The sequence below is a fragment of the Sciurus vulgaris genome (assembly GCF_902686455.1).
Source record: "Sciurus vulgaris genome assembly, chromosome: 2".
NCBI classification, from domain to species: Eukaryota; Metazoa; Chordata; class Mammalia; order Rodentia; family Sciuridae; genus Sciurus; species Sciurus vulgaris.
This window is the reverse complement of record NC_136462.1, coordinates 169,993,999-170,010,455: the sequence shown is the minus strand read 5'-3', so window position 1 is coordinate 170,010,455 and position 16,457 is coordinate 169,993,999. Positions and strand designations below refer to the sequence as shown.

The window sequence follows — 16,457 nt, the reverse complement described above, 5'->3', positions numbered from 1 at the left end:
TTGCTGCCTGTTTACTCACTCAAGATTATAAAATAAGTCTCTTTAGCATCCTTAGACCAAAACCCAAGTCTTCAAATAGTTAAGGAATCTTTAGGCACTTAAGTAAAACAGTAATTTTCTTTTTGACAAAGTATCTCCTAACTACTACCTGGATTGTTAATGATTTTAGAGAAATCAAAAATTTTCTTCTTAGTCAGAATCTTTTTATTCCCAGCTATCATAGACCCCAGCTGAGTCTTCCCACTGAAACCATCTAAATAAAAATAGAAAGCTCTAAGAGCTCTATAAAGGGAAACTACTCTGGCACTGACACAAAAATATCAAGTACTAGAACCACACAGTAGCTGACATGAACTATCTTGCTGAGTAGCATAATTATTGCCTTAAATTATGGTGTAAGTTGTTTTTAGATGCTGAATGGCCAGGGTATATATATAAAGAAACAAATGTCTTGCTCCTGGAACATGATCAACAATAAATTCTATGTCCAGTCTACAGAATTTAATGCACACTTTTGAGGGATATTATGGGAGTCATGGGGACATGCTGTAATAGTGCTGCACAAAAGACACAAAACTTCCCTAGCATGCAAGTTTGTGAGTATGTGGGATCCAGCTACTCTTGACTGAGTGCAGCTGGCCTTAGCTGGACTTGTTCATATATCCATGATTCCTTATAGGTCACATAGGTGTCTCTGTGGATCTTGTCTATAGTTTTCTACATTTCTGGGCATCAGCTAGATGCTAAACCATCTAGGATGATTTTTGGATATGTGGCTGAGATGATTGGGGTGACTCAACCATGTTCCATGTGGCCTATCTTTTACTACACTATTCCCAGCATATTTCCATGACCTGCAGAGGAAATAGAGTGCTAAACATGGGTTTGTCTGTTAACATCCCATTGGCTAAAGTAAAGTCATATGACTATTTCATATTCAAAGAATAGAGAAACAGACTCTGCATCCTGGGAAAAGGAACTCAGAGTCATAGGTAAAAGCTATGGATCTAGAGAAAGGTAAAATATTTGAGCCATTAATCTAGTTCATCTACAAAGAAGAACATTGACTAGATTCTAGTGTTGCTACTAGTGAGCCATATCCTTAGAAAACCACTAACTTCTGTGGGCCACAGCTTCATACTAAGTAAAAGGAAAGAGTTTGGCTATTTAATTGCAAAAAGCACTTTCCAGGACTTCAGAGTCCTGGAAGATTAGACTATATAATTTCTAACATTCCTTTCCAAGTTTTCGGCAATAATTTCTAAATGCCTGTGAGATAATCACAAAAGAAATTTTGAAATATATTTCGAGATTTCAGAAGTATAAGGTATGGACTATTAGGAAAGTTTAACATTTTTTATAGTGAGGAGTCAGCTTGGAATGGTGGAGATAAAATCCTGGATTAGGAGGCAAGAGTTTGGGGTTCAGACGTTGATTCTCCTTAAAACACTTGAGTAGTAGTCTTCCATTACCTCACTTCACAAATGATGGGATTTGTTGAATAATTTGCTGTTTACTCACTCAAGATTATAAAATAAGTCTCTTTAGCATCCTTAGACCCAAGGGACAGAAAGGAAGGAATGGTGATGGAGCTAGGGGAAAAGTCACAGAAATCTGTGTTTTCCTTGATTTTATAAACAAATTTCCTCTATGACAGTTTCACAGAGAATATGATGTACAGAGGAGTTTACACTTTAGAGTTATGTCAGAATGCATTTGGCTTTTGACTTAAAATTTAAAATGCAAATGCATGTTAGCAGCTGCACTTGGTAAATCATATGATCTCTAACTTCTATCTTTCTGCTTTTATTAATTCAGTATTTGGATCTATTTAGCATTTTGTCTACCTTTTCCTGGGCTCCTCCATCTTTCCTTTCCTGCACACTTAGCAACCCTCATTCTGCTCTTTACCCAGCAGACTTCCATGTACTTTTTGAATCTCAACCTGAATATTACTAGAGGTCTAGAGTGATAACATTTACAGAAAAGAATCATTTAATATACACCTGTATCCTGAAATAATGGTGAGGAAGGAAGAGGATTCACAAAAGGAGAAAACTGCTGGGAAGATCTTTGTCTGGAGTGTTAGTATTAAAGTATGGTCCTGAGACCAGTGACATCTGTGTCTCCTAGGTGCTTGTTAGAAATGCAGAATTCCATGCCTCTCCCCAGAATCTGCATTTTGACAAAACCTCTGAGTGCTTTGAATGTGCAGTGACTTTTGAGAAAAGCTAATCTAATGCTTGCACATCCTGTTACTGAACACACAGCCATCCTTCACAGAAGTCTTCTCAACCACAAAGTACAGGTATCTCCACTATGATCTATGGCTAATTACAAATGAAAGAAATATAGTAGTGATTTAATTTTTATATATTAGAGCAGACTCAAAGATTAAGTTTCACAGTCTCAAATCACTCTTACCTACTTAAACCACACTCCTTTCGACTGAGCAAGGAAAAGGGAAGTTTTAACTAGAGTACTGTCTCCCCAGTGAATGTCATTGATTATATGTCCCATATAAAAAGGAAAAGGTTGAGAGCTTCTGCCCCAGGAAAAGATAATACCAAGGGTACAGGCAGATCCTTCAAGGCCCAACTTTTTAAATCCAATCTTCTCCATAAAGTATTTCCCATATCACCCTAAGGTTACAATCCAGGCTTCATTTTCAATGTCTGTAGCCTATCTTGGTCTGCAACATTCATTCAGCTCAGTATCCTATTTTCCGCAAATATGTTTCTTGTCCCTACAGGACCAAATACAGGTCTTACACCAATGAATAAAATATTATTTATTGGTAAATGCATCAATATCAACAACAAACCAGAACATAGTTCAAAATGAGAGGTCTCACAAGCACCATCATCATATCACATTGACCAAATAATGACTCAAATGATATAACTAGAAAGGACATGGGCCACTTATTAGACAGGGTTTCAGATGTGTTTAGATGTAAATTCAGTTTTCCGTCTTTCTTTTTAGAAGTATGATTACACAATATTGATTAATAAGCAATCATAATAGGTAAAAATGATGCATGATCTTATTTAAACTTTGTAACAATGGCCTGGGATAATTCGCACAGTAATCACCCTTTTATATATGAGAAGATTGGAATTATAAGAGATTAAATAAACTGCCTAAGGTTGTACTTGGTAAAATTCAAGTGTTCTATGCAAATGTAAAGGAAGAGTCTTACCTATCCCAAAATGAATTATCCACTTTGTGTATCTCTGTGACAACAGGTTAATTTATGGTTGCTTTCTTAGCCCTTTGCAATGGACCCTATTGTGAGCTGATATTTATTCACAAGGTGAAAATTAATTTTTGCCTAATTTTCAGGCAAATATAGTTATTTGAGAAAATCTTCCTAGAGTATAAGCATGCACCATTCTCCAACACCTAAAAAAAAGTAGCAGGAATTTATACCCACTGTGACTTCACTGCATTCTTCCACACTGGCATGAACTATCCAAGTTATTTCTTTTAGGTCTGTAGTATTTCCAACTTTGACCTAGAAATACACTGATTACCACTTTACTCCCTTTCTTTAGATTTCAGTTGTCAATGGCAACCTGGAAGTACAAGACTGAAAAAAAGCTGCCTTTTACATGAGTGGTTTGTCATTTTGAACTTGAGTCATGGTCACTGGTAATTGTTTATCTATAGGGTTGCCTTGGGTTGTGAGGGAATCCAAACTGTTTGACTATGCTGTGCCTCTGCTGAGATCCTATGGATTTTGTCAATTTTTGAATTGTTTTTGCTTTAACTTACTGGCATTGGGTACTCAATTCACGGGGCTCATGTGACCTTGTAAACTGAACTCTTGGTATTTGTTTGAGCTTCCTATTCCCCTAGCAAATGTTTCTCTTTTTTTTTTTTTTCTTTTTTTGTTTAACTTCACATTTTTTAATTGGAGCATGATAGTTGTACATATAATAGGGTTTATTGTTACATACTCATACGTGCACGCAATATAACAATATAATTTGGCTAATATCACTCCCTAGCCCTTCTCCCCTCCCTCCCTCCCTACCTCCCCTGGCAAACATTTTTTATCCAATTGGCCCCAAGAATTATGAGCTTCCTTGCCCATCCCCATGTTTAAGGACAGAGTTTTCCTAACTTCTGTTTCAAGGATGGAGGCACCCAGATTTAGGCAGGAATTTCAGTTTGGTATTCTTAACACAGACCTTTGAGGCCTTTTCTCACATACCTTTAGAACAATAAAACCATAGCTCAGCAGGATGAAGAATTTATTCTGCAACCCAAGGAGTCACATGGTTTTAAGTTCCTTTGTTATTTTCATGATTTAGGGATTTCCTTTTCTCATATTCAAACTCAGCTATAAGTTTAAATAACGTTTGTTCCATTTTATTCAGATTTCCCTGCTTTTGGAATAGAAACACAGCCATATTGACCCAAAGTCCCATCTCAATTAATTCTAAGGAAACTTGGAGGAAAACAAATAAACAAAAACTGGGAAGACGGCGGACTAGAGGGTGACTGCATCTCCAGTCACTCCAGAACCCAGGATTCAAAAAGGGGAGGCATTGAGAGACTCGGACTAAAATAGAACCATGGGGTGAGTCTCCCCCACTTGGTGAAGCGCTGCCCGGGTGGCAGACCAGGTTTTGGGTGGCTTATTAGAGTAAGGCAGGGCAGCCAGAATCTTCCCCAGGCAGCTCTGCTTCCCCAGGGCCAGATTCTCCAGCATCTCGGAGCAGGCCCCCCAGTGAGAGCCTTTCTGCACAGAACCAAGCTTTAAGTCCCTGAAACAGGGCAGCGAGTTCCTGCCCACAGGTTGCTTAGGGACCAGGACAGGGCAACCAGGGACTTCCCCAAATAGCCCGCAGCCCGGCCCCCTCGGGCGGGAAGCGCCTTTCCAGGCTAGCTTCTCGGAGCAGGCCACCCAGTGAGAGTTTTTCCAAACAGAGCCAGCTCCCAGTCCTGGAACCAGTAGCGGGCTAGGGGCAGCTTTCCTTGGAAGCACTGCATTATCAAGTTACTCCAAGACTTCAGGCTACTGAAGGCAGGAAGGTGATACACTGGAAATCTATAGGGACACTATAAGCCAATAGAAGAATTCTGCAATATCACAAAGTCCCACTGACTTTGGACATCTGACCAATATGAGAAAACAAGGGAAGAAAATGTCAAAACAAACCTAGATACTATATCAATAAAACCCAGTGACAGCACAGCAGAAGAAATGTCAAAAAGGGAGGTCAGAATGTACATAATTAAAACAATCAGGGAAGCAAATGAGGAGATGAAAGAGCAAATGCAGGCATTGAAGGAGGAGATGAAAGAGCAAATGCAGGCATTAAATGATAGTACCAATCAACAGTTAAAGGAGCAAATACAGGAAGCAAGAAATCATTTCATTAAAGAGTTAGAGATATTGAAAAAAAAACAAACAGAAATCCTTGAAATGAAGGAAACAATAAACCAAGTTAAAAACTCCATAGAAAGCATAACCAATAGGATAGAACACCTGGAAGACAGAACCTCAGATATTGAAGACAAAATATTTAATCTTGAAAACAAAGTTGACCAAACAGAAAAGATGGTAAGAAATCATGAACAGAATCTACAAGAATTATGGGATATCATGAAAAGGCCAAATTTAAGAATTATTGGGATTGAGGAAGGCTTAGAGAAACTAACCAAAGGAATGAACAATCTATTCAATGAAATAATATCAGAAAATTTCCCAAATCTGAAGAATGAAATGGAAAACCAAGTACAAGAGGCTTATAGGACTCCAAATATGCAAAATTACAACAGACCCACACCAAGGCACATTATTATGAAAATACCTAACATACAAAATAAAGACAGAATTTTAAAGGCCGCAAAAGAAAAGAATCAAATTACATTCAGGGGAAAACCAATAAGAATATCAGCAGATTTTTTAATGCAGACCCTAAAAGCTAGAAGGGCCTGGAACAACATTTACCAAGCCCTGAAAGAAAATGGATGCCAACCAAGAATCTTATACCCAGCAAAACTTACTTTCAGATTTGACGACGAAATAAGATCCTTCGATGATAAACAAAAGCTAAAGGAATTTACAAAAAGAAAGCCAGCATTGCAGAACATTCTCAGCAAAATATTCTATGAGAAAGAGATGAAAAACAATGATGCAAAGCAGCAATGGGAGGAACTAGCCTAAAGGAATAGCCAAATAAAGGGGAAAACAAATCATTTCAAAAAACAAAAATGAGTCAAATGACTGGGAATACAAATCATATCACAATAATAACCCTGAATGTTAATGGCCTGAACTCATCAATCAAAAGACATAGACTGGCAGAATGGATTAAAAAGAAAAATCCAACAATTTGCTGCCTGCAAGAGACTCATCTCATAGAAAGAGATACCCATAGACTAAAGGTGAAAGATGGGAAAAAACATACCATGCACACGGACACAGCAAAAAAGCTGGAGTATCCATCCTCATTTCAGATAATGTGGACTTCAAGCCAAAACTAGTCAGAAGGGATAAAGAAGGACATTACGTACTGCTTAAGGGAAGCATAAATCAGCAAGACATAACAATCATAAATATCTATGCCCCGAACATTGGCTCATCCATGTACGTCAAGCAAATCCTTCTCAATTCCAGAAATCAAATAGACCACAACACAACACTACTAGGTGATTTTGACACACCTCTCTCACCACTGGATAGATCTTCCAAACAAAAATTGAATAAAGAAACCATAGATCTCAATAACACAATCAACGATTTAGACTTAACCGACTTATATAGAATGTACCATCCAACAAAGAACGAATACACTTTCTTCTCAGCAGCACATGGATCCTTCTCTAAAACAGACCATGTCTTATGCCACAAAGCTATTTGTTAGCAAATACAAGAAGATAGAGATACTACCTTGTCCTCTATCAGATCATAATGGATTGAAATTAGAAATAAATGACAGAAAAAAAACCAGAAATGTCTCCAATACCTGGAGATTAAATAATACACTATTATATGATGAATGGATAACAGAAGACATCAGGAAAGAAATAAAAAAATTTTTAGAAGTAAACGAGAACAAAGACACATCATATCAAAATCTCTGGGACACTATGAAAGCAGTACTTAGAGGAAGATGTATTTCATGGGGCGCATTCAACAAAAGAAGTAGAAATCAACAAATAAACGACTTAACATTACAGCTCAAAGCCCTAGAAAAAGAAGAGCAGACCAACACCAAAAGTAGTAGAAGACAGGAAATAGTTAAAATCAGAGCTGAAATCATCGACATTGAAACAAAAGAAACAATCGGAAAAATTAACAAAATAAATAGTTGGTTCTTTGAAAAAATAAACAAAATTGATAAACCCTTAGCCACACTAACAGAGAGAAAGAGGGAGAAAACTCAAATTACTAAAATTCGGAATGAACAAGGAAATATCACAACATAATTAGAAATACAAAACAGAATTAGAAGCTATTTTGAAAATCTATACTCCAACAAAACAGAAAACCTCGAAGACCTCAACAAGTTTCTAGAGACATATGAATTACCTAAACTGAACGAGAAGGACATATACAACTTCAATAAATCAATTTCAAGCAATGAAATAGAAGAGGTCATCAAAAGCCTACCAAAAAAGAAAAGTCCGGGACCAGATGGGTTCTCAGCCGAGTTCTACAAAACCTTTAAAGAAGAGCTCATTCCAATACTTCTCAAAGTATTCCATAAAATAGAAGAGGAGGGAACCCTCCCAAACTCATTCTGTGAAGCAATATCACCCTGATACCTAATCCAGACAGAGACAGATCAAGGAAATAAAATTTCAGACCAATATCCTTAATGAATATCGATGCAAAAATTCTCAACAAAATTTTAGCAAATTGCATACAAAAATATATTAAAAAGATAGTGCACCACGATCAAGTGGGTTTGATCCCAGAGATACAAGGTTGGTTCAACATCCGGAAATCAATAAATGTCATTCACCATATCAACAGACTAAAAGTTAAGAATCACATGATTATTTCAATAGATGCAGAAAAAGCATTTGATAAAATACAGCATCCCTTCATGCTCAAAACACTAGAGAAAATTGGGGTAGTGGGAACATTCCTTAACATTGTAAAGGCCATCTACACTAAGCCCATGGCCCATATCATTCTAAATGGTGAAAAACTGAAAGCATTCCCCCTAAAAACTGGAACAAGACAGGGATGCCCTCTTTCACCATTTCTATCAATATCGTTCTTGAGACTCTAGCCAGAGCAATTAGACAAACCAAAGAAATTAAAGGGATACGAATTGGAAAATAGGAACTCAAACTATCCCTGTTCGCTGATGACATGATTATATATTTAGAGGAACCTGGAAATTCCACCAGAAAACTCTTAGAACTCATAAGTGAATTCAGTAAAGTAGCAGGTTACAAGATCAATGCTCATAAATCCAATGCATTTTTATACATAAGTGATGAATCTTCAGAAAGAGAAATTAGGAAAACTACCCCATTCACAATAGCATGGAAAAAAATAAAATACTTGGGAATCAATCTCACAAAAGAGGTGAAAGACCTCTACAATGCGTACTACAGAACACTAAAGAAAGAAATTAAAGAAAGACTTAGAGATGGAAAGATCTCCCTTGTTCATGGATAGGCAGAATTAATATTGTCAAAATCGCCATACTACTAAAAGTGCTATACAGATTCAATGCAATTCTAATTTAAATCCCAATGATGTACCTTACAGAAATAGAGCAAGCAATTATGAAATTCATCTGGAAGAATAAGAAACCCAGAATAGCTAAAGCAATTCTCAGTAGAAAGAGCGAAGCAGGGGATATTGCAATACCAGATCTTCAACTCTATTACAAAGCAATAGTAACAAAAACGGCATGGTATTGGTACCAAAATAGACAGGTAGATCAATGGTACAGAATAGAAGACATGGACAGAAACCCAAATAAATACAATTTTCTCATACTAGACAAAGGGGCCAAAAATATGCAATGGAGAAAAGATAGCCTCTTCAACAAATGGTGCTGGGAAAACTGGAAAACCATGTGCAACAGAATGAAAGTAAATCCCTATCTCTCACCCTGCACAAAACTAAACTCAAAATGGATCAAGGACCTTGGAATGAGACCAAAGACCCTACATCTTATAGAAGAAAATGTAGGTCCAAACCTTCAACTTGTAGGCTTAGGATCAGACTTCCTTAACAGGACTCCCATAGCACAAGAAATAAAAGCTAGAATCAACCACTGGGATAGATTCAAACTAAAAAGCTTTCTCTCAGCAAAGGAAACTCTCAGTAATGTGAAGAGAGAGCCTACAGAGTGGGAGAATATCTTTGCCACTCATACTTCAGATAGAGTGCTAATTTCCAGAATCTATAAAGAACTCAAAAAACTCTACAGCAAGAATACAAATAATCCAATCAACAAATGAGCTAAGGAAATGAACAGACACTTCACAGAAGAAGTACAAGCAATCGACAGATATATGAAAAATTGTTCAACATCTCTAGTAATGAGAGAAATGCAAATCAAAACTACCCTAAGATTTCTTCTCACCCCAATTAGAATGGCGATTATCAAGAACATAAGCAACAATAGGTGTTGGCGAGGATGTGGGGAAAAAGGTACACTCATACATTGCTGGTGGGGTTGCAAATTAGGGCCCCACTCTGGAAAGCAGTATGGAGATTCCTCAGAAAGCTTGGCATGGAACCACCATTTGACCCAGCTATCCCACTCCTTGGCCTATACCCAAAGGACTTAAAATCAGCATACTACAGAGATACAGCCACATCAATGTTCATAGCTGCTCAATTCACTATAGCCAGATTGTGGAACCAACCTAGATGCCCTTCAGTTGATGAATGGATAAAGAATCTGTGGCATATATATACAATGGAATATTACTCCGCCATGAAGAATGATAAAATGATAAAATTATGGCATTTGCAGGCAAATGGATGAAATTGGAGGATATCATGCTAAGTGAGATAAGCCAATCTCAAAAAACTAAAGGACAAATGATCTAGCTGATAAGCAGATGAGGACATATAAGGGGGGTATGAGGGGTTAGCGTTAGGGTTAGGGTTAGGTTTAGGGTTAGGGATTAGGAGGGTGGTAAGAATGGAGGAAGGAAGGACTGTATAGAGGGAAAGAGGGGTGGGAGGGGTGGGCGGAAGGGAAAAAAATAACAGAATGAATCAAACAATATTGCCCTATGTAATTTTATGATTTTTAATTAAAATAAATAAATAATTTTAAAAAACTGGATTGGTTAGGATATATAATATAGTCTGATTTTCCCACATGGCAGTTTTCAACAATCCTCAGTAACTTGACTAACCTCCCTCGGTCCTTTTCATACGATCCTGTTATTTCTATTCTTGGTTAAAGTAAAAATTCATGAGATTATTCTAAAAATAAGAAGAGGCCTTACAAGGTTGCTCAGGCTAATTTTGAAACCACCCATTCTATGAATTTATTTGGTAAATGTTTTTCCCACTGTTTTAAATATCCACTCAGCTCACTGATGATGTTGAGGTTAAAATACTATTGTCCCTATAATAATTCTTTGCAGAATTGTCCTGATTACGTTATCCCACATTAAGAGTTCTGTATTTTTCTTTTTTGTAGTTATAAAATAATATTAGATTTTTGTCTCACTTTAGAATGCCATTTTATGCTAAAAATAAAAGTCACATTACCATAAAAAATAAGAAATAGAAAAGAATAAAAATATACATGATCCCAACACAGTTTATATTTTAGTATTTTCAAACCTTTTTTTCAACTAGAAGCCTTATTTGTTTTATACAAATGCTTCTGCTTGCTTATTTGTTTTGCTGTTTTCTATTATCTTTACCAATAAATTTCAAAATACTTTGAGCAAGATTATTATAGTAATATATTATCATGTCTACCTTCTGAAGGCCAGGAGATAGTGTTTGAAAGGGTTAAAATACTGAGGAATTAAACTTTCAATTTTTACAGCACATGCTTGAAGAGAGGAAGAAAAAATGTGAAATAATCTAAAATGTCCAATGAGAAAACAAAAACAAGTGACCCTGAATGTATATCAAAGGGTCACATAACCATACAAAAATATGATTATTATTTCAAGTGAATTTTATCAAGATAATATAATTGCACATCCTTAGTAGGATATGTTCTAGAAATAAAATGACCCTGAAAAAAACCTTAAGCTTCACAAGGTTATTTTATTGATAAGTCCCTGTGTTGAAACTATTTCTGTATATTTTAACATAAACGTGAGTAAACATGCTAATGCTGTTAAGGAGAAAATTTTTTCATTGAAAGAAAATGGTATACAAATATGAAAGCAAGAAAGTTAAGAAAAAATGTAATATTACATTTAAGTTTGAAATACTAATAGGTACCATGAACTTTTCAAAGCATATTTCCTAATAGTCCACTGAGTTGCTCTGGGAGCAATTTTAGGACCCAGGGCTTGATTTATTAATGACTTCTCTACAAGAAACTGAGTCCCTTGGAAAAGCAGATGATTCCAGGACTGAGGAAAAAATATATGTGTGTGTGTGTGTGTGTGTGTGTGTGTGTGTGTGTGTGTGTGTCTGGAATATGTACCAAAAAAGCAAGGAAATACTCAGAATATCCAATGGGGATTTTCAAAAGGACATGGGGCCTGAATGGGCTCCCACTGATCAAACTGAAGACAATTTGAACATCAAAAAGAATCATGCCTGCTACTGATTTAAAACCAAGGAATAAGTAAACAAATATTATCTGTAGTTATTTTTGAGAGAAAGAGAGAAGTGAAAAAACTCATTCGTCATTTTTGAAAAGATTATTTTCTCAACTCCTTTCTTAGAAAAATGTGTAATTACAGGAAAAGAATGAAAACTTACCCTATCTTTTTAGAGATAATTTAATTCCATTTGCATAGATCCTGGAAAGCTCTTCCTTGCAGAAGAATACCAGTTAAATATGGAATAATTAGAAAATTAACATTTATACTCAGTGATATAGCCAAGAATCATCAGTTACATGTGAGGGCATGAAAGAAATTTTATATGGATCCAGAGTTTGACCCCATAGTATAATTGCCAATTGTAAAAGCAAAACCGTGTCTTACCAAAATCGAAATCTTGAATTTACCACTTTATCTAGATGATCAAACAGCATCTCTGAAACTATACACACACCAACACTTTGTAATATGGGATGTCAAAGAATACCTGTTGAACATTCTTAGCGGAACAAATGTTAACCTCCTAATCAAGCTTATAGACTTAACTTGCAGTTTGTAGGAAATACAAGGTTCAAGGATCAACTTAAACAATAGCACAAACAAATAATCAGAAAAATTCATAATGAGGGTGCTCTCTAAGAAAACTGACAAACCTCTTACTAAAATCCAAGTCATAAAAACTTAAAGCAGTAAGTATTTCATGTGTTCACATGGGAAAAATTAGACTGACATAACAACTAAATTGTAATACACTAATTTGGAGTTTTGATCTAAAAAGACAAGCTAGAAAAGATTTGGGAGGAATAACACTGGGAAATTTTGAACAAGAATGAGTGTTAGATAATATTAAATAACTGTTATTAATTTCCTTTAAATAATTATGATGTTTTCATGTCAGAAAATATCTTTATTTTACATGTGTGCAATAGTATTTATGAGTAAAAAGTCACGAGGTCTGAAACATTTTAAATGATGCAACAAAAAATATAATAATAGATAATAAGTTAAAATTATTTTCAGGGGTTGATGTTTTGTTTCGTTCTGGTTGTTTTGTTTGATTTTCTTTTGTTTTTTTCCTCTACAAATTCTGAAGGTAAGTATCATAGTACCTCCAACCTTATATGTTGGTCCTTTTATTTTCTATAAACTAGATTTCCCAAGAGTAGAATTTCTAGATCAAAAGCTATGTATATTTTTCTTCTTATAGATAATATGAGATTACTGCTCAATGTTTGAAACCGTTTTTGAGGAATCTGGGTATGTCACTGAGTGGTTCTGCACTTACCCACCTAGTATGGTCAAGGCCTGGTTTTGATCCTTAGCACTGCACAATAAATAAATAAATAAACAAACAAACAAACAAACACACATGCCAAGAAAACATCTTTGGGTTCAGAGTGTAATTTGAATTGATTGTCAATGATAAATTAATCAGTAGATTTTATGTGAAGATTTGGATTTCTGACTTTTCTTGTAAAACAAGAATCTAACAAGCATCTGCTAGAACTGAATATTTTGACCCCTGTGTCAGACAGGGTGTGTCTTCTCTCGAAGCTCCATCTCCACCACACCTACTTCCTCACACTTTCTACTACTCTTACTTTCATGACTTTTCTGGTCCTAGTAAACATGAGGTTGCAACACTTGGGCTGGAATACCTCTACACTATTAGATAGTTAGGGCTTTTTTAGAATGGAGCTAGATACTACTTTGCATAATTTTCATATTTTCTTAAAACGAACAATTATTTTATTTAGAAGCAGTCAAAAGAAAGCAAAAGTTTTAACTTGACATCCAATAGTAAATACAATTTTGAAATTAACTTAACTGAATGACTTTTTAAAAAGAATATAATATACAGCATTTCAAATAAACCATGAAAGAATGACCTAGTTTAGAATACAAGGAAATCTACTAATGCCTCATGATAAAAGGAAAAGTCCAATAAAGTTATAATTTAGCCACAACTGTTTCAATGATTATAAATTGTTAAAAATCATTATTATAATTAAATTACCAAAATTAAGTCTTTATTAGAATTTAATTACTAAAAATATTTAAAAGTGATAATTTGGTATTTGATTCTTTTCCTGTTTTAGTGTTTGTTTGTTTGTTTGTTTGTTTGTTTAATCTTTGAAAAAGAAACAGCACTTGGCAGGGTTTATGGCTCGGTGGTAGAGTGCTTGCCTAGCATGTGTGAGGCACTGGGTTCTATCCTCAGAACTACATATAGTAAATAAAATAAAGGTCCTTCAACAACTAAAAAAATATTTAAAAAAGAAAGAAAGAAAGAGCACTATCAAGCACATGGGGTCATGTCCAACAAGGACTACTAACCTAGAGAAATTGCCTGCTATGTCAAATACAATATATCAATGTCTAAAATTTCCCAGTCTAACCTAAATGAAAATAGTTATCTACCGTGTCCTGAAAACAGCTTCCCTTGCTTTTCTCTATTTCCCTACCTGCCTTGGAAATGAAACTAATCACACCTAAGACTGAATTGAAATTGAATCAAACAGATAAGTCTGGAACAATACTAAATGGGAGTCATTAAACCAGGCTGAGGTTTCAAACTCATGCAAAAGGGGGGAAACATTGTCAAAACCCCACTTCCTTCCAAATTGTTGGGACAGGGGTAAAAATTGGCAATTGTGTTCTTGTCTTTGAGTCTCCAGTGATTTGCTTTAGCAGGACACAGAGGGTGGGACTGTGTTTATGGTGCTTTTGCTCCATCATAGCTATTTGTATCCTAGTGCATTGTTGGGTCATATATTAGCACAATATATTCACAAATACCGTGCATTTTATATTTGAAGAGAATAATTATCTTCCAATACTCAGGCTAAGATATTCTTATATCTTATATTCTTATATTGATATTAATATTCTTATATTAATATCTTATATTCTTTTGACGTAATGGGAAAAAAATAATTTAAACAAGATCCAGTATCCATTATCTGAGATTCTTGGGGACTGTTGTTTTTCAGAATTCAGAGCTTTTCTGATTTTAGAAAGATAATATGATGCATGCACCATGAGTACAAGGCTCCAGAGAAGCCTCCTAATCAAACTAACTAATTTGTTTGCAATTAAATATGTGAAGACCACCACGGTAGCTCAAGGCCAGCCTCAGCAACTTATGGAGACTCTATCTCAAAATGAAAATGACTAGGGATGCAGCTCAATGGTAAAGCAACCTGGGTTAAATTCCCTGTACCAGAAAAAAGGAAGGAAAGAAGGGAGGGAGGGAGGAGAGTGATGGATGAGCATGAATAATTCATAAAGGAGAATAAATAAGGACTATAAACAGCCCTATATCAGTTAATGTCATTGAGTTTGCCACAAATTTACTAAAAGTTTCTGGATTTTAGAAATTTGGGTATTTTAGAATTATAGAGATTATTAATAGAAATTAAATAACTTAGCAAAATTTCTCTGGCGTGGAAGCAAGAGTCGGGGAGTTGAACTAGAGGATATTGTTCAGCAACTGACACTGTCCAGGGGAAGGTCAAGACCTAGAGGGGCAGATGACCTGAGGACTGGCTTCACTCTGGATGTTCCAAGTGTCAGGGAAAGTCCCAGAGACTACACTGCAAGCTGCTGGTGGAAGATATACAGCCTGGATCCAGACAAAAAGTATAACTGGGGATCTCAAGTAGAACTCAGACAGGGAGATACTCAGAATAACCAAAATAGACCACCTGCATCAGCATCAACCAGAGCTGCCAAGAAATGCAGGGCCTCAGTTTCCACCCACACCTCCTGAATCAGAATCAAGGCCAAGATCCCATATGTACACCTTTAAGGTACACTCAGATCTTGTTGCATGGGAAAGTGTGTTATTGTTGAGAAGCATGGAGATAAATTTCTTAGAGATATTAAGGACATCTCTTAAGAAAAGTTGCCTCAAGACTAATGAGAGGGGGAGAAAAACCATGGGGTTTCACATGTTCTGAGATTAAGCTCCCTGCATACCATTCAATCCACAGAGCAAATTGTGTTTGAAATTAGGGTTTTTCATTTGGGCTCAGACAGCATAGCTTCCCAGCAGCCATTCTTGCCCACTTCTACCCAGGAGCCCCAGCTTTGCAACTATTTTAAGAGTAGGGCTGCCATGCAAGTCTGCATGTGAAGAAAGATTTCCCTGACATTCAAAAGTCTGAAAATTCTCCAGGCCATAAAATTAATACATTCTAAAGCAAATAAAAACTATAATGAGAAGGGAATCACAATAAAGAAGGAAAAAAAAAATGTCCAAATAAAAGTAAATGTTGGTTACAGGAGTGGGTTCACTTCGTAACATGCATTGTTTCTTTTTATTTTTTATTTATCCCTGTGTGTGTGTGTGTGTGTGTGTGTGTGTGTGTGTGTGTGTGTGTGTGTGTTGTTGGGGACCAAACCATGCTAAGCTTCAACATGCCCTCAGACTTCTCTTGAAGAACACCCATGTGGTCAGTGCAGAGTATATGCTTAGCATGTGTAAAGCCCTAGATTCTATCTCTAGCACTCGAAAAACAAAACAAAACAAAACAAAAGCATCTAGCATTGGCTTCCCAGCATCTGGCTGAAACAGCAGCCCATGAAGCCTCCTCTGCCACTCCGTTCACCCCAATCAGCTTCTGAGGTCCCCCAGCCCAATTCATGGTTGATCTTGATGCTCTCAGCTATACATGTCTGCAACCTCTAAGTGTAATAATTTTAGATCA

At 36.1% G+C, this 16,457-nt stretch overlaps 1 protein-coding gene and 1 long non-coding RNA gene across 4 annotated transcripts in view; one reads left to right on the top strand and one right to left on the bottom strand.

Annotated features, from left to right (window-relative positions):
• LOC306655128 overlaps positions 1–16,457 on the bottom strand; it is a 554,397-nt gene that overhangs the window by 471,576 nt on the left and 66,364 nt on the right. The gene's annotated exons all lie outside the window — the stretch shown is intronic.
• The window catches only part of PLCB1 (phospholipase C beta 1), a 722,251-nt gene that overhangs the window by 702,206 nt on the left and 3,588 nt on the right, over positions 1–16,457 (top strand). The gene's annotated exons all lie outside the window — the stretch shown is intronic.